The sequence below is a fragment of the Pelobates fuscus genome, chromosome 11, assembly GCF_036172605.1.
Source record: "Pelobates fuscus isolate aPelFus1 chromosome 11, aPelFus1.pri, whole genome shotgun sequence".
Taxonomy (NCBI): domain Eukaryota; kingdom Metazoa; phylum Chordata; class Amphibia; order Anura; family Pelobatidae; genus Pelobates; species Pelobates fuscus.
In genome coordinates, this window is record NC_086327.1 from 131,800,519 (window position 1) to 131,818,669 (window position 18,151).

Genomic DNA, 18,151 nt, shown 5'->3' on the forward strand with positions numbered 1-18,151 from the left:
TACACAACTCTCTCAAGGATCTTGGAGGCAAATGGCAGTTATGATATAGGGTGGTAGTTGGATGGGAAGTTGGGGTCAAGGTTCGGCTTTTTCAGAACCAGCGTTATGGTCGCATGCTTGAAAGGTGAGGAAATGAGCCAGAGGAAAGGGAGATATTGAACATTTTAGTGAGAGGAAGAGCAAGAGAGGGAGACAGAGTGCTGATGAGATGTGAGGGAATAGGATCGAGGGAACAGGTGGTGGTGCGGGAGGACCAAAGCAGAGAGAGGTTATAGATCTCTTCCCGGATTGTAGAAATCTTCTCAGTGAAGTAAGTTGCAAAGTTTGAGGCGGACAGGGTGGTAGGAGGAGGGGGAGCAACAGGGTGAAGGAGAGCATTAAAAGTGTGAAATAGTCGTTTAGGTTTGCAGTAGCGTGTGGTTATGAGGGTATTGAAGTAATTTACTTTTGCAGAGGAAATAGCCAGAGTGTAGGAGCGCAGCATAAATTTATAGTGGAGGAAGTCAGGTGCAGAGTGAGACTTTTTCCAACAGCGTTCAGCAGTTCTTGAACATTTTTGGAGATATTCAGTCAGATTGAATGTAAATGTTATAGGGACTGACAGTGAGAAATAAGTGTACCCAATGGGATCAAATGATGGTAGGGCTGCGTCACATACAAGGGAGCGACTTATTTAATGGAACAGAAAGGATATAACTGGTATGTGAGCGCTCCAATTAATTATGCAAATCAACATAACAATCAAAGTAAAAATATTGATAAATTTGAAAAATATTGATAATGACCAATCTCGCCGGGATCACCACAATGACCACCATAAACCAAAATTAAATGTACTGGGTGAGTCTGTCTGAATCAGAGTACTCTACACATATATAAAGAGTATAAAAAATATCATTTATTGTATAATAAGTCAATCATAAAAAATATATGAAACAACATCTCAAAGTGTCCAGTATCAGATGTAAGCGTGATGAATAGTAAGGGGCCCCTTATTCATATTCTTGTCGACAAAGGACTGATGTGAGAAATCAGAGATGTGCACATAAACATAAAAACTATATGTGAACTAAAAAAGATCAAACGATAAACTCCATGTACAGTCCGTAAAAAATTATAAGTAGGTAAACGGATAATGCCCAGACGATAGAGCCGTCTCACGGAGAGGGAGCTCGAAAACCAGCCAAACACCCTGGTCAAGACTAAGGGGGAAGCGATAGGGATGGCCCCAAAGGTGAAAATCACATCCACAAGATATGGAACACTATGGGGATATCACTACAGCAACTTACCCTATTCGTCCAACCTTCGGATGAGATACTGGGAGCACATAAACTCCAAACCGTGGGGGCTGCAGGATCCGTCGTTTCTCGCCAGGTCACTTGCCGAAAATCAATGGCGGGTCGTAAAGGACGGACCGGCTGGGAAGTTCAAATCCGTCGGCGTTGTGGTGAAGCAGCAGACAGCACGTCTACGCGTTTCGTCCTAGCTGGAGGACTTTTTCAAGACAATGTATGCTGTCTAAGAGCCGAGTTTATATACCCACTCTTAATTGATTCATAGAATGGTTAATTGTCTTGAAAAAGTCCTCCAGCTAGGACGAAACGCGTAGACGTGCTGTCTGCTGCTTCACCACAACGCCGACGGATTTGAACTTCCCAGCCGGTCCGTCCTTTACGACCCGCCATTGATTTTCGGCAAGTGACCTGGCGAGAAACGACGGATCCTGCAGCCCCCACGGTTTGGAGTTTATGTGCTCCCAGTATCTCATCCGAAGGTTGGACGAATAGGGTAAGTTGCTGTAGTGATATCCCCATAGTGTTCCATATCTTGTGGATGTGATTTTCACCTTTGGGGCCATCCCTATCGCTTCCCCCTTAGTCTTGACCAGGGTGTTTGGCTGGTTTTCGAGCTCCCTCTCCGTGAGACGGCTCTATCGTCTGGGCATTATCCGTTTACCTACTTATAATTTTTTACGGACTGTACATGGAGTTTATCGTTTGATCTTTTTTAGTTCACATATAGTTTTTATGTTTATGTGCACATCTCTGATTTCTCACATCAGTCCTTTGTCGACAAGAATATGAATAAGGGGCCCCTTACTATTCATCACGCTTACATCTGATACTGGACACTTTGAGATGTTGTTTCATATATTTTTTATGATTGACTTATTATACAATAAATGATATTTTTTATACTCTTTATATATGTGTAGAGTACTCTGATTCAGACAGACTCACCCAGTACATTTAATTTTGGTTTATGGTGGTCATTGTGGTGATCCCGGCGAGATTGGTCATTATCAATATTTTTCAAATTTATCAATATTTTTACTTTGATTGTTATGTTGATTTGCATAATTAATTGGAGCGCTCACATACCAGTTATATCCATTCAGTCAGATTGATGTGCCAGGGTTGTAATTGGGGGGCTCTTGATAGGTTTAAATGTAGATGGTGCCATGATGTCTTGTTGAGAGGAGAGAGTGGAGTTGTAGAGTGAGGTTGCATAGTTAGGGCAAGTGAGATTTGAGATGGGTAAAAGGAGAGTTTGGAGTTTGGTGGAGAAATGCTGGAGATCAAGACAGTGGAGGTTTCTGTGAGATTGGAGAGTTTCCAAATTTCATTTAAAGGGCTATGAGCAGCGCTCACTTAGAGCTCTGCTAATAGCATTTCTGTCAGCCTGTGGCCACTAATTGTATACCCAACTGACTGAGGGGACCACTAGGGAATTTTCGATTTATCCCCTGCTGGTAATCTACTGCATAGCAGTCTATGCCGTCAGAAGGCATGAAAGGCCTGCATGAAAAGTCTGCACATGACGACATAGATTATCATATGGTCAGTAAGTGATTAACATTTTTCAAATAAATCTGAACATTCCATTTGATTAAAGCAGTCCGAGGTCTAGTATATGTATTGTGGCAGGTACTTTGAGAATTACACGGAAGAAAAAAGAAGACTGACTGTTCAGGGTTTAAGTAGAAAATTAAAACATAGCTTTTATTGGCAAGTATGGTAAAAAGGACGCAATAAATATAAATCTGATCACTAAGAACACTGCTCCATGCATTATCTAAAAAAACAATATGTGATAAAATAAATATTGATGTGTGAAAAAGTGCAATCCCAGGTGTACCTCACAACAACATCCAACAAAAAAGGAAAAGGAGTCCTGCGCATCCAGCCGAGGTGTGCACACCCAGGTGCTACCACAGTTTATATGAGGACAATATACAAACAGCAAACGCTTCAGGCGAAAACCCATTCTCAATGCTAATTGACATTAGCATTGAGAAAGGGCATTCGCCCGAAACGTTTGCCGCTTGTATTTTGTCCTCAAATAAACTGTGGTAGCACCTGGGTGTGCACACTTCTACTGGATGTGCAGGACTCCTTTTACTTTATTGTTTGTTGTTATACAATGTTGGGACTACAGTGTGGAGCCTTTGCAGTACAGGTCTAATTGTTTTTTTGACAGACAGTTAATTTTGTAGGCATATTGTTTGCCTCTACCTCACCTCATATATAGTGATCACAACAACATCCAAAAGAATACAAGCTATAAAGAATATGTGAAAAATCACAATACACGTAAAAAAGTAATTATAACAATCTGGAAGAGTGGTTGTAGAATGTTCCACTAATATACAATGATATATGAAAAAAAATATATGAAAAAAAATCATAAATAATACACAGCATAATACAGTTATACAAAACACCCCAGTGAGTATAAAGTAAAAAACAAACAAACACAAACTAATAATTCAGGCTTATTATCCTTCTTAGTAGAAATAAAAAGAAGGAAGACGGGCACAATAGTGAAGTAAAATAAAAACAATGAAATATTTATTGTATTGCACTTACAAACGTGTAAAAACTATAAGCATATCTCCACCCATAGTGGAACTCCAGCAGGGTCAGTGTCCTGTAGAACCAGCAGAATCCGCCAATATCAGTGAAGAAATAGCAGCAATATTAAGATAAAGATAAACAAAGTATAAAATAAAAGTAAAACAAGAGAATCCAACGCGTTTCGTCCTGGAAATAGGACTTCTTCAGGGAAATACATTAATTCCAAACACGGAGACCATTTAAATAGACTGGCAGTGATGGGAAATCAGATCCATGTGTGTTTGGTGTGCGTCCCACCACTTCTGGTGCGTCTAATGAGGACTGTTTTGATGACGTCTTCTACCGGATCAGCAATCTTAGTGTATGCACATGTGTGTGAGACTAACATGCGCCTGCTGAGAAAGCCGTAAGGCCAAAGAAGCAAAGGCCAATAAAATCGCCATAACTGTAGCTCATCAAGCATGTACATAAAAAAAGAGAGGGACAGATACTTTGCCACCTGTACAATGTAAAGAGGGGATGTGAATGAAACATATGCAAAATGGAAAAACAAGAAGAACTGAAAAATTAAATAAAAATGACAATGAAAATAGAAAAATGAAATAAATAAAAATAAAAATGTAAAAATAAAATATACAATTATATTAAGTAAATGTACATATAAAGAAATATAAATAAAAAATGATTAATAATGCAATATATAAAATACAGTAGAATGTTTCACTGTGGGGATGGTGTTCTTTGGGTGATGTGTTGGGTTTGCGCCAGACATAGCGTTTTCTCTGATGGCCGAAAAGTTACATTTTAGTCTCATCAGACCAGAGCACCTTCCTCCATACATTTTGGGAGTCTCCCACATGCCATTTCGCAAACTCAAAACGTGCCATTTTGTTTTTTGCTGAAAGTAATGGCTTTCTTCTGGCCACTCTGCCACGAAGCCCAACTCTATGGAGCGTACGGCTTATTGTCATCCAATGTACAGATACTCCAGTCTCTGCTGTGGAACTCTGCAGCTCCTCCAGGGTTACCTTAAATCTCTGTGCTGCCTCTCTGATTAATGCCCTCCTTGCCCGGTCCGTGAGTTTTGGCAGGTTTGCTGTTGTGCCATGTTCTATCCATTTGGTTATGATAGGTTTGATGGTGCTCATGGGGATCATCAAAGATTTGGATATTTTTTTTTAAATATAACCCTGACTTGTACTTCTCAACAACATTGTCCCTTACTTGTTTGGAGAGTTCCTTGGTCTTCATGGCAGTGTTTGGTTAGTGGTGCCTCTTGCTTACGTGTTGCAGCCTCTGGGGCCTTTCAGAAAGGTGTGTATATGTAATGACAGATCATGTGACACTTAGAGTGCACACAGGTGGACATCATTTCACTAATTATGTGACTTCTGAAGGTAATTGGTTGCACCAGAGCTTTTTATGGGCTTCATAACGAAGGGGGTGAATACATACGCACATGCCAATTTTCTGTTTTCTATTTCTAAAAAACAGTTTTATGTATATATTTTTCTCATTTCACCTCACCAACTTAGACTATTGTGTTCTGATCCATCACATAAAATTCTGATTAATAAAACATTGAACTTAAGGCTGTAATGTAACAAAATAGGTAAAAAGTCAAGAGGGAGGGGGTGAATACTTTTGCAAGGCACTGCATGCATTATCTGCCTTAAAAAAATACAATCTTCATTCCCAAAACCATACAGTAGTCTTCCCCCCACTCATTTTGTACTACATACTAGCAGTTATTTATAAATATAAATCTTACCATATCATACCTATGATATCATACCTATTGAGGTGAAGACGGTTATAGTTTATGCTTTTGGGTTCTTTTCACGTTTGTGTGTATCCAGTGATGTATTTTAGATTTGTGCTGCCCTAGGCATGACGGAACTCGGGCACCCCATAATTTAAATTTGCCACAGTCCTTCCTGCCAAGACCACACCTCTTCCTGTTAAAGACTAACACATATTTTGACAGACACATACTTAAAGCGGCACTGTCATGGCCGAATCCCGTTTTTTTTTAACCCCCCTCCCGCTTCCACTACATCCAATTGACCCCCTAGTCACCCCAAATGCCCCTAAGCCCCCCATATTACCTATTTTTAATCTTTATTTTCTGGCTCTATATTCAGGGTGCCGCCATCTTTGTGTGGGTAGAGGAAGTCCCTGTGGGACACGTCATCTGCCCACACTAAATAGCACTGAGATTCCCGCACATGCCCAGTGAAACACGCGCAGCTCCCTCCTTGTAATATGTCCCCACCACTTCCTAAGCCCCCCATGTCCTCCCCCTCACTCTATGGGGGTCAATATGACCCCCATAATAGCATAAGGGAGATTAGAATCTCCCCAATGCCTCTACTCGCTATACCACGAGTAGGGGCATGTCCACTAAACAGTGAGCAGCCTGTGGCTGCTCACTGTAAAAAAACAAAACTACTATCCGGCCCCCACCCCTGCGCGGCGGATCAGGGCCATAAAGATAATGAGGGGGGAGGACCTACTGCGTGGTGGGTGGGGGCCATAAATTACAATGAGGAGGGGGGGACCACCTGTCCTCCCCCCCCCGCCCTCACCCTTGAGCGGTGGGTGGGGGCCCTAAAGATGAGAGGGGAGGACCTACTGTCCTCCCCCCCGGCCCCCACCCCTGCTCGGTGGGTGGGGGCCATAAATCACAATGGGGGTGACCTACAGTCCTCCCCCCCCCCCGCCTCCACCCGTGAGCGTTGGGTGGGGGCCATAAAAATAATAAGGGGGGGGGGTCTACTGTCCTCCCCTCCTGGCCCCCACCCCTGCGCGGTGGGTGGGGGCCATAAAAATAATGAGGGGGGCCTACTGTCCTCCCCCCTGGCCCCCACCCCTGCGCGGTGGGTGGGGGCCATAAATCACAATGGGGGGACCTACTGTCCTCCCCCCCCTCCCCCACCCATGAGCGTTGGGTGGGGGCCATAAAAGTAATGAGGGGGAGAACCTACTGTCCTCCCCCCGGCCTCCACCCCTGCGCGGTGGGTGGGGGCCATAAATCACAATGGGGGGGACCTACTGTCCTCTCCCCACCCCCACCCATGAGCGTTGGGTGGGGGCCATAAAAATAATGAGGGGGGGGGAACCTACTGTCCTCCCCCCGGCCTCCACCCCTGCGCGGTGGGTGGGGGCCATAAATCACAATGGGGGGGACCTACTTTCCTCCCCCCCGCCCCCACCCGTGAGCTTTGGGTGGGGGGGCCATAAAAATAATGAGGGGGGGAACCTACTGTTCTCCCCCCCGGCCCCCACCCTTGGGCGGCGGGTGGGGGCCCTAAAACAAACCTCCCCCCAATCAAAGGTGACTAGGGGTCCCCCAGCCCCCACCCCAAAAAATGTTACCCCCTACCTACCCCCCTCACCCTAAAAAATTGTGAGGGGGGAAATAAAGAAAAATTCAACTTACCATTTGACGTCTTCTTTTTTCTAAAATCTTCATTTTTCAGCCCCAAAAAAGGCCAAATAAAAAACCATCATACCCGTCGAACTTAAAATAAAATAAAAAACCTGAGTGCAAAAAAAAACCTGACGAAAAAGAAAACACCCGACGCTAATTTTTTTTATCCATCTTCACCCTTGGAGGGCTCCGCGCAGACTGTGTCATTTTACACAGCGTGGGAAAGTTCTTTGTAATTTTCCCACGCTGTGTAAAATGACACAGAGCACTGTGATTGGATGGATTTCAAGCCATCCAATCACAGTGCTCTGTGTCGTTTTACACAGCGTGGGAAAGTTCTTTGTAATTTTCCCACGCTGTGTAAAATGACAAAGAGCACTCTGATTGTCTTAAACCAGCCAATCAGAGTGTTCTTAGACTAATTGCAGGGCGGGGCAAGGCTTTATCAGCCTCCCCCCGCCCTGCAGAGCTCAGTCTGCGCGGAGCCCTCCATGGGTGAAGATGGATTAATTTTTTAAGCGTCAGGTTTTTTCTTTTTCGCCAGGATTTTTTTTTTGCGCTCGGGTTTTTAATTGTATTTTAAAATCGACGGGTGTGATGGCTTTTTATTTGCCCTTTTTTGGGGCTGAAAAATTAAGATTTTAGATAAAAGAAGACGTCAAATGGTAAGTTGAATTTTTCTTTACAGGTTAGTTATTTTATTCCCCCTCACTATTTTTAGGGTGAGGAAAGTAGGTAGGGGATAGTTTTATTTGGGTGGGGGGTGGGGTGGGGGCTGACTAGGGGCTTGGGACCCCTAGTCACCTTAAATGGGGGGGGTATTTAGGGCCCCCACCCACCGCTCAGGCCCCCACCCACCGCCCACCCACCGCTCAGGGGTGGGGGCCGGGGGGGAGGACAGTAGGCCCCCCCCTTATTGTTTTTTAGGGCCCCCACCCACCGCTGAGGGGAGGGGGCCAGGGGGAGAGGACAGTTGGTGTCCCCCCCACCATTCTTATATAGGGCCCCCACCCACCGCTCAGGGGTTGGGGCCGGGGGGGACGATAGTAGGTCCCTCCCCTTATTGTTTTTTATGGCCCCCACCCACCGCTCAGGGGTGGGGGCCAGGGGGTGAGGACAGTAGGTCCCCCCCCACCATTCTTATATAGGGCCCCCACCCACCGCTCAGGTGTGGGGGCCAGGGGGAGGACAGTAGCTCCCCCCCTCTTTTTTTTTTTTTTTTTTTAAATTATGTCTTTATTGAAAAAGTTTTTCATTGTTATTTAACATAGACAACGAGTATGCTGAAACTAATACAGATCAACAAGTGTGCACAAGTATCAAACAAATATATAAGTGATAGATGGTACATAATCAAACACAGTAATCGCATATTCAATTATAGACCAGCATAGCAGCATAGCAGCATACCAACATAGATTGACCACGACAAAACAAAAAAAAACAAAAAAAAAAAAATAAATAAATAAATAAATAAATAAATAAATTCCTTAGAGCATCCTAACAAACAACTCCCTTTCCATGGACTGAGGTTATTGGCTTCTGTTTTAATTTTATCCCTTCTTTCTCTATCTATACAGATATCTACTATAGCCATAGGAGAACTATCCAAATAATATACTATATTTGTCTAACCATTCACAATACCATTTCTTTTTCTTAGAAGTAAAAGTCGCATTATTGATCAACTCATATTCCATTGATAATTGGAATCTAATTTGGTCTATCAATAGTCTTTTTTCAAACGACTTAGATACTTTCCAGTGTCTTGCGATAATGATTTTAACCGCAACCAAAGAATGAATGGCAAAACAAAAATCTCTTTGTGAATCGAAAGACAAATTCAGATGTAAAATAGCCGAAGCAGCATTCTCCGGAATTCTGTTTGTAGTCATTGATGAGAAAATATTAAACGCCCAAGACCAGATAGACTTAACAGCTGGACATGTCCACCAGATATGTATGTAAGTACCTAAATGGCTACCACATCTCCAACAAGTTGGATCAGAAGAGTGAAACATTTTGGCTAGTCTAGCAGGTGTATAATACCATCTATAGAGAACTTTGAAGTGGCATTCCGACAGGTTCAGACAATGGATATATTTATTCACCCAACTCAAAGAGGAGTTCCAGTCGTCTAAAGAAATTTGCAGTTCTAAATCTTGTTCCCACTTCTTAATCAAACTATATGGGGACTCTTTAAGAACTTCCAGCATTGATAAGGCGACAGACATGCTCTTTTTAATGGGTTGAGACTTAAATATAACTTCCAACTTTTTCGCATAGATAGAAGACGATTTGAGCACATTTTTATGGATATAGTTTTTTATCCGCAGATAAGTAAAAATTTCCCTGCGTGGAATGTGGAAAATATCAATAATGCTCTGAAATGGCAAAATATTATCTCTTTGCATAATTTGTGAAAACTTTATTCTATCAGCGTTAGCCCAATTCTTTAAAGAGAGATCTTCTATAAGAATTTGCAGTATGTCAATTGTGCATGATTTGGGTATCATATTTCCTAGGGCTAGTTTTTTCTTAATTAATAACCACTCTTCTAGGATTTGGAATAGTATCGTTGAGTTCTTAAACAAATTCATTAGAGAGTTCTTTGTAACTATCCACATCGAGTGTTGCAGTCTGTCTGTTTGGACCATTTCAGATTCAATAGTATACCATGATTCTAAGACCTGCTCAGGGTCCTGAAGGAGGTAGATATGTCTAATAATATTAGCATGATAACTGTAGGTAATACTAGGAAAGTTTAAACCTCCGTTAGACAGTTTTCTAGTTAATATCTTTTGAGCAATTCTAGGTTTTTTATTATTCCAGATAAAATTATTGAAACTGGATTGAATCATAGCCAGCCAGGGCCCAGGGACTTTGAGTGGAATCATAGAAAATAAGTATAGCCATTTAGGCAATATATACGCAATAAGTGGGGGCCCCTCTTATTGTTTTTTAGGGCCCCCACCCACCGCTCAGGGGTGGGGGCCAGAAGGGGAGGACAGTAGGTCCCCTCCTTATTGTTTTTAGGGCCCCCTCCCACTGCTGAGGGGTGGGGGCCAAGGGGGGAGGACAGTAGGTCCCCCCACCATTCTTATATAGGGCTCAGGGATGGGGGCCGGGGGGGGGAGGATAGTAGGTCCCCCCTTATTGTTTTTTAGGCCCCCCACCCACCGCTCAGGGGTGGGGGCCAGAGGGGGAGGACAGTAGGTCCCCCCTTATTGTTTTTTAGGGCCCCCACGTACAGCTGAGGGGTGGGGTCGGGGGGGGGAGGTCAGTAGGTCCCCCACCACCATTCTTATATAGGGCACCCACCCACCGCTCAGGGGTGGGGACCGGGGGGGAGGACAGTAGTTCCCCCCCCCTTATTGTTTTTAGGCCCCCACCCACCACTCAGGGGTGGGGGCCAGAGGGGGAGGACAGTAGGTCCCCCCCTTATTGTTTTTTAGGGCCCCCACCCACCGCTCAGGGGTGGGGAGGACAGTAGCTCCCCCCCTTATTGTTTTTTAGGGCCCCCACCGACCGCTCAGGGGTGGGGGCCAGAAGGGGAGGACAGTAGGTCCCCCTCCTTATTGTTTTTTAGGGCCCCCACCCACCGCTCAGGGGTGGGGGCCAGAAGGGGAGGACAGTAGGTCCCCTTCCTTATTGTTTTTTAGGGCCCCCTCCCACTGCTGAGGGGTGGGGGCCAGGGGGGAGGACAGTAGGTCCCCCCCCACCATTCTTATATAGGGCTCAGGGGTGGGGGCCGGGGGGAGGATAGTAGGTCCCCCCCTTATTGTTTTTTAGGCCCCCCACCCACCGCTCAGGGGTGGGGGCCAGAGGGGGAGGACAGTAGGTCCCCCTTATTGTTTTTTAGGGCCCCCACCCACCGCTGAGGGGTGGGGGCCAGGGGGGGGGAGGACAGTAGGTCCCCCCCCACCATTCTTATATAGGGCCCCCACCCACCGTTCAGGGGTGGGGGCCGGGGGGGGGGAGGACAGTAGGTTCCCCCCTATCCTTATTTAGGGTCCCCACCCGCCGCGCAGGGGTGGGGGCGGGGGGTGGACATTAGGTCCCCCCATTGTGATTTATAGCCCCCACCGCGCAGGGGTGGGGGCAGGACAGTAGGTCCCCCCATTGTAATTTATGGCCCCCACCCGTCGCACAGGGGTGGGGCCAATAGGGTTTTTTTTGTGTGTGTGTGTGTTTTTTTTTACAGTGAGCACTGCTTACTAGACATGCCCCTACTCTCGGTATAGCGAGTAGGGGCATATTATTTACTAATACTAAGTAATCTTTACTTAGTATTAGTAAATTTGGCTGAAAGACCAATTTAGGCCTTTAGCCTTTTAGTAGATAGCTCCCTAATACCGTGGGAATTAGGGAGTTATCTACTAAGCGACTGCAAGATGCAGCCACAGCAATGAATAGGATCGGAGTTTCATTCATTCGAATGAACAAAGTCACGAATTGCGTTCTAACACGAATGGAGAAACCGTTAGAACGCAATTCGGCAGTTTTGCCGGCGTTCTGTCTAAGTGACAGGAAGCATCGTGGGAACAGGGAGGAAAGCTAAGGATCATGGGAAAATTGCTGTGACCACCGGAAACGAAACACACTTTGCTCCTCCGCTGGTCACTGCGTAGGAAACCTCCAGAAGAACTATAGCAGATAGGAAGAAAAGAAGAACAGATCCTGAGAGAGTGAGAGAAGAGGAATCGATTGGGGAAAGGTAAGTTCGGCATGACAGTGCCGCTTTAATGTATTTAGCACCGAGCAGTGTTTGTATTTTTTAAAAAATGTATTTAGCACAGAGCAGTGTTTGTGTGTTTGAATGTAGTAAGAATGTTTTTGTATGGAGTATGTGTGAGTGAATGTACGAGTGTGTTTGCACATATTGACATTTGCATGCAGGCGTGCATTTTTCTGTATGGGGGGGGGGGTTGAATATGGTGGTTTGTTTTTATGTAGGGTTGACATTTGGATGCAGGGTTGTATTTGTGTAGAAAATAACAACAACAGAAGTGCAAGGCTGCGCCAAAATGTATCAATGTAGACTTATAGGAAAAAACAAGTATATAGATAGAGCATATATATATATAAAAATATATATAAACCTAGGTATGATAGTCTCTATTAAAACACCATAAAAAGTAGGTAAAACAGAGTCCATCCAAGTGTTGAAATGTTCAGTAGAGATCAAATAATAAAATGTTCAATAAAAATCATAAAACCGTCTCACTGGTATATGGATAGGGTATGTGTACAATCCTCAGGAGTTGATCCATCCGGGTTGTAGGTAATCTGTATATGTGAAGATAAAAAAACACGAAAAAACTTCCAATGGTGAAATATTGTAGCTCCAAAGGTAAAATAAATAAAAAGGAGGATAGTACACTCACATTTGGTGGAGCTAAGGCCAGCTCTGGGATGAAGGGCGCTCAGCGCTATAATCCCCGCTAAAGGATATACTGGAGAAGTGGGTCCGTCCGTCCGACTTTGGTTCCGTCGTACTCCACAGAATATATATAAAAACAGCAATAGTGCTCTCAGTTGGAAAAGTAAATAAAATAGGTAAAATAAAATAAAATATACTCACAATGGTAGAGAAGAAAATACTGCTCTATTGACACAGCACTCCCCACCTATGGATTGCTTGAAACAGGATACAATTAAAATTAAAATGCCAGGAAAAAAAATAAAAAAAGTGTATATACAATAAAATAAGTATAAGATTGGTCCTATAAAAAAGGTAACCAAATAGAACTTGTTATTGCTTTAAAATACACAATTTAAAACCATTTACGCGTTTCGCCACTAGGGCTTTTTCAAAATGGAATACGATTAACAATCCTGGCTGGTAAGAGTATATATAGGTTCATAGAAAGTTACAAATTGGCGCGGTATTTGTATTTGTGTATTTGTGTGTAGTGTAGACAAAATGCTGAGATGTATGCACACATACACAGACACATAGGTACACACATGCAGTTACATAGAAAAACAGATAGAAACAAACACTAACACACGCACACAGACACACAGAGAGAGACACACAGGCACAGACACACTGATACAGACACACAAACAGATACACATACACACACTGACACATACAGATACACAGACACACATGTATAAGTGTGAGTCTGTGAGTCTGTATGTGTTTGTATAGTGAATGCAGTGTGTGTTTGTGTAGTGGATGCAGTGTGTGTGCTTGTATAGTGGATAATGGTGTGTGGAAGGTGGTGATGGTGAGAGGGAGGGAGGAAGGTGAGAGGGAGGGGGGAGTAATACTCTGATGGCGGGGGTGATGATGAGAGGGAGGGAGTGAAGTGAGAGGCAGAGGGGGTGATGGTGTGAGGGAGAGATGATGAGAGAAAGGGGGGGGGGTGATGGTGAGATGGTGGGGGGTGATGATGAGAGGGGTGGGTGATGTGAGAGGGAGAGGGGGTTGATGGTGTGAGGGAGGGATGGTGATGAGAGAGGGATAATGTGAGAAGGAGGGGGGTGTAACGGCACCCCCAGGCATAAAAGGGGTTAAAAGCCGTTTAGGAGATATTCCCCTTCCAGATACACAGGCAGCTACCAAAGTCACCAATCCACCGAACAGGAAACCATATGAATGCCGTAAACAGCCGAATAGGAAAAACCATACGAAAGGTTTACACTCCTAGCAGTCGAACTGGAACAGCATATAATAAATCCCCCCAAGAACGAGACAAAGCTCCGTGTTGAGGGTCAAGCAGTGAACAGCCAGAGCTGTGGGTTTATTGTTCTTATATACACATTAGTACCACCCACAGGGTTTTGGAAAACAAACAACCAATAAACACGTACAATACACTCAGACACTCCCACACAAAATCCTCCCCTCTGCCTGTGATACAATTACCTTACACAATGGGTAATGTAATTATCACATGCAGAGAAATACCGTTTTCCACATTATTTATAACTTTAAAAGTATGCATCACATTCACTTACACTTTCAGAATCAGCATACTCCAAATACAAACATACGTCAAAATCATACAAATTGGTCCATTGGTTCAAAAGATAGATTAAAGTCCTTTTGTGACCAAATGAAGCATGGCTTTTCTGCCCAAAACCAGTTCCACAGAGTCTTCTATCCTGGAGATAATTGAGAAGTAATAAATTATCTCCAAGGACAGAGGCAAAACTCCACTAAGCACATGGCAGTAAAAAGACAGTAAAATACAATAAAATACACAAGGTTACATTTATTACATAAAATACAGACATGCAACATATCCCCAGATAGCTTAGGTCTGAGCGCACCTTATTACTGAATGTCGCTCAGACAACACACATACAGTTCAATTGCCATGGAGCCAAAGTCTTTTATTACACAAATAGGCTCCATGGCATAGCTATCTGGGTTAAATGAGTTCATTCAGTAAATCCGAGAATCTACCGAACGCCAGGGCAGAAATACATGAATAGACCTTTCTGCATAGGAAAATAAAGTATTTAAATGCCAGTCCGTAGTCAAAAGGCAGCAGGCAGGCAACCAGGCTCCTCCAATGCACAGTGGCGAGATTGGTCTCGTCACAGGGGGTGATGTGTGAGGAAGGGGGGGGTGATGGGAGAGGGGGGGGGGGTGATGGGAGAGGGGGGGTTAGATGGATTAAATATCTTTATTCCCTGGTGGTCCGGTGGCCATAATATCCGGTCTGCAGCTCTGCAGAACATTAATCTCGTGAGACCCAGTCAGAGCGTTGCCCTGGATTGATCAGATCTCGCGAGACACATGTTCAGCAGCTCTGCACACTGAGGAGCTGCAGGCCGGTGTCTGCGATGGACACTGGAGGGGCATCTCACCCGGCGGCATATCAATCAAGCCGCCAGGCCCCCTCCTGGTGTCGGGTCCTCTGTCAGTGACCCAGGACCCGACACAGTCTCTGCCCCCTCTTAGTACGCCACTGCCCTTCGGATGACCCTACGTGCATGGGTTCTTGATTGGCCCCATGAGTGTTTTGGACCCCAGAGCAGCCTCACTGACGGTAGTCCTGCCAATGGTACAGCACACCTCTTTTGCAAGCAGTAATCTTTTATTTTTAATGCATAGAGAAAGCCAACATTTCAACCTGCTTGTAGACCTTTATCAGGTCATGACTTGGTAAAGACTTACTCACAGTTCAAAACGTTGTCTTTCCTCAGTAGAACTATCAGCACTCCTTTGTTTTGGAGCGTCCTCTTGTCCATTAACCAGTTTTTCTGTCCACATGCCTGTCTCTATTTTATATCTGGTTTCCGGATTGTTGGCTCCAGTTACTGTTTTGCCTCTGATCCTGACCATTGGATCTGTAGATTATAAACCTTGCTGCCAACCATGATCTTACTGATGGTTTGTATTCATCGTTCGGTATTGTGTGTAGGTCGGGTCCTGCGCAACTTCTCACGGTCTTAGAGAATGGTTGCTACGGACTCTCCTAATACAGGGTTTGTTGTACTTGCTTGTATTCCGTGCTGCAGAACATGGCATTTCCTTTGTGCTTCCTTGCAATCCATTTTTTTACATTTTTTCTTTCTAGAAATATTGGTTTTCCATAGATTACAAAAGCAAAATCAAGTAGAACAGTACTGGTTTGTCTTCCAATTATATCACTCATGTTGTCCCTGCAGATAAGGTGGCCTCTGGGCCTTCCCATTGACAACATGCTGCCATTGTATACACACATGGTTTCTTACATTAACAATAGAGAGACAAATTCTGCATTTTACAGAGTAAGAATTAATTGGCTAGAAAACTTTCTAAACATAATTCATATAAATGGGCGCAGACTGGTTTGATAAGCCACAGCAGTAGTCGTAAATTAGTGACGGCTACAAAGCAAAGACAGAACGGATTGATATTAAAGTGAGGGTTCTCCATGCAGCATACCGGCTATGTGTAGTGCGCACAGTGTCCCTTTAAAGCCCGTATTTCACTGTAACGTAAATAGAGAATATGAGGGCTCTGAGAACAGACAAAAACTCAGAGGAACTCAGTAGCTTGCCCTTCAGTAAATCCCCGCTCAGGTCTTAATATTTTTTTCTCACTTGTGCCATTACAACGAGAACTGATTTTACTGTAATTTAGCTGTGTCTGTACTATGTCTCTCAATGGAAGGCCAGTGATCGGCTGAGAGTGTCAGCCAATGCTCTCAGTCTATCACCGAACGCCTGAACTGTGGAGTTTAGAGGAAGGTAGGGAGGAGACTGGGGTTTCAGATGATGGGAGACGAACTGTAAGATTAAACCAGTGGTTGTCGGTATTTCAGAATGTTAATTTCACACACAGAACTAGTGAATAAAACAGATACATTGTGTGTTTTCAACGATATTTTAAAGTTTATGAAACAAAAGTAGAATTTTAGCCTGAAGGTGAAGCTCAGTGAGAGAACAGCTTATGACATTCGGGAAAATGCCCCCAAGTATAAGCTATCAAATCCGACTGAAGCCGTTTAAAGGTATACTTAGGAAATGACAGCACTGGGCAATAATAATAATAATAATTAATACAACATTTATCTCTAACATAAATTATAAATTCATGTTAATAATTACATGTAATACCGCACTCAAAATTAGATAAAAAAAAAAACCAACCAATATTTATTCCATAATTTCATACAAAAGGTGTTACAATAGCAAGCGCTTTTGAAAGTCTTGCTGTAGATCAATAGCTATTGATAATGGATCACTGCTTAGATATGGATGAAACCATGTTTGCTGGGCTGTATAGGTTTCATTATGTATTTCTCCCTTTTATTCCACAGGACACGGACCCCATGAGATGCCCTGTCAGTGAGCCTCGAGGCACAGTATTGTGAGTACCAGCAAACAGCATTTATTGCAACAAACTTTCTCCACGAAATTAATAGTCTAACTGGGAAAAGTATGAAAGGAGAGTTCTAAATTATCACAGCAACAACTAGGGTGAAATCGCTACCTGTGTGGGCATAAAATACCTGTAAATAATTCTACTCTACAGAATGCCTAAAAAGATTGCGTAATATTTTACTATTGTTTAAACTATCATATGTATTGTATAAATCAAAAATTACAGTAAAGTGTTCTTATAAGCCTTTTGAAAAGATGAAAAAAGTCACATTTGTCATCCTTGATCCCTCACTTTGTACCATCTCTATTCCTCGCTTTGTACCGTGAGAAGCCGCCCTGTCTCTATCCCTCGCTTTGTACCGTGAGAAGACGCCCTGTCTCTATCCCTTGCTTTGTACTGTGAGAAGCCGCCCTGTCTCTATCCCTCGCTTTGTACCGTGAGAAGCCGCCCTGTCTCTATTCCTCGCTTTGTACCGTGAGAAGCCGCCCTGTCTCTATCCCTCGCTTTGTACCGTGAGAAGCCGCCCTGTCTCTATCCCTCGCTTTGTACTGTGAGAAGCCGCCCTGTCTCTATCCCTCGCTTTGTACCGCGAGAAGCCACCCTGTCTCTATCCCTTGCTTTGTACCATGAGAAGCCGCCCTGTCTCTATCCCTCGCTTTGTACCTTGAGAAGCCTCCCTGTCTCTATCCCTTGCTTTGTACTGTGAGAAGCCGCCCTGTCTCTATCCCTCGCTTTGTACCGTGAGAAGCCGCCCTGTCTCTATCCCTCGCTTTGTACCACGAGAAGCCACCCTGTCTCTATCCCTCGCTTTGTACCGTGAGAAGCCGCCCTGTCTCTATCCCTCGCTTTGTACCGTGAGAAGCCGCCCTGTCTCTATCCCTCGCTTTGTACCACAAGAAGCCACCCTGTCTCTATCCCTCGCTTTGTACCGTGAGAAGCCGCCCTGTCTCTATCCCTCGCTTTGTACCACGAGAAGCCACCCTGTCTCTATCCCTCGCTTTGTACCGTGAGAAGCCGCCCTGT

The 18,151-nt window shown here is 44.2% G+C and overlaps 1 protein-coding gene and 1 non-coding gene across 5 annotated transcripts in view; both read left to right on the forward strand.

Annotated features, from left to right (window-relative positions):
* LOC134577141 (CMP-N-acetylneuraminate-beta-galactosamide-alpha-2,3-sialyltransferase 4-like) overlaps positions 1 to 18,151 on the forward strand; it is a 147,582-nt gene that overhangs the window by 76,183 nt on the left and 53,248 nt on the right. For all 4 annotated transcript variants that reach the window (XM_063435805.1, XM_063435806.1, XM_063435803.1 and 1 more), the window contains one exon: positions 17,064 to 17,113. The gene's annotated coding sequence lies outside the window, so the exon portion shown is untranslated. The remainder of the gene's footprint in view (positions 1 to 17,063; positions 17,114 to 18,151) is intronic.
* On the forward strand, positions 10,236 to 10,376 carry LOC134578225 (small Cajal body-specific RNA 11). The gene has a single exon (XR_010086090.1). It is a non-coding gene; the product is annotated as a small Cajal body-specific RNA 11 (non-coding RNA).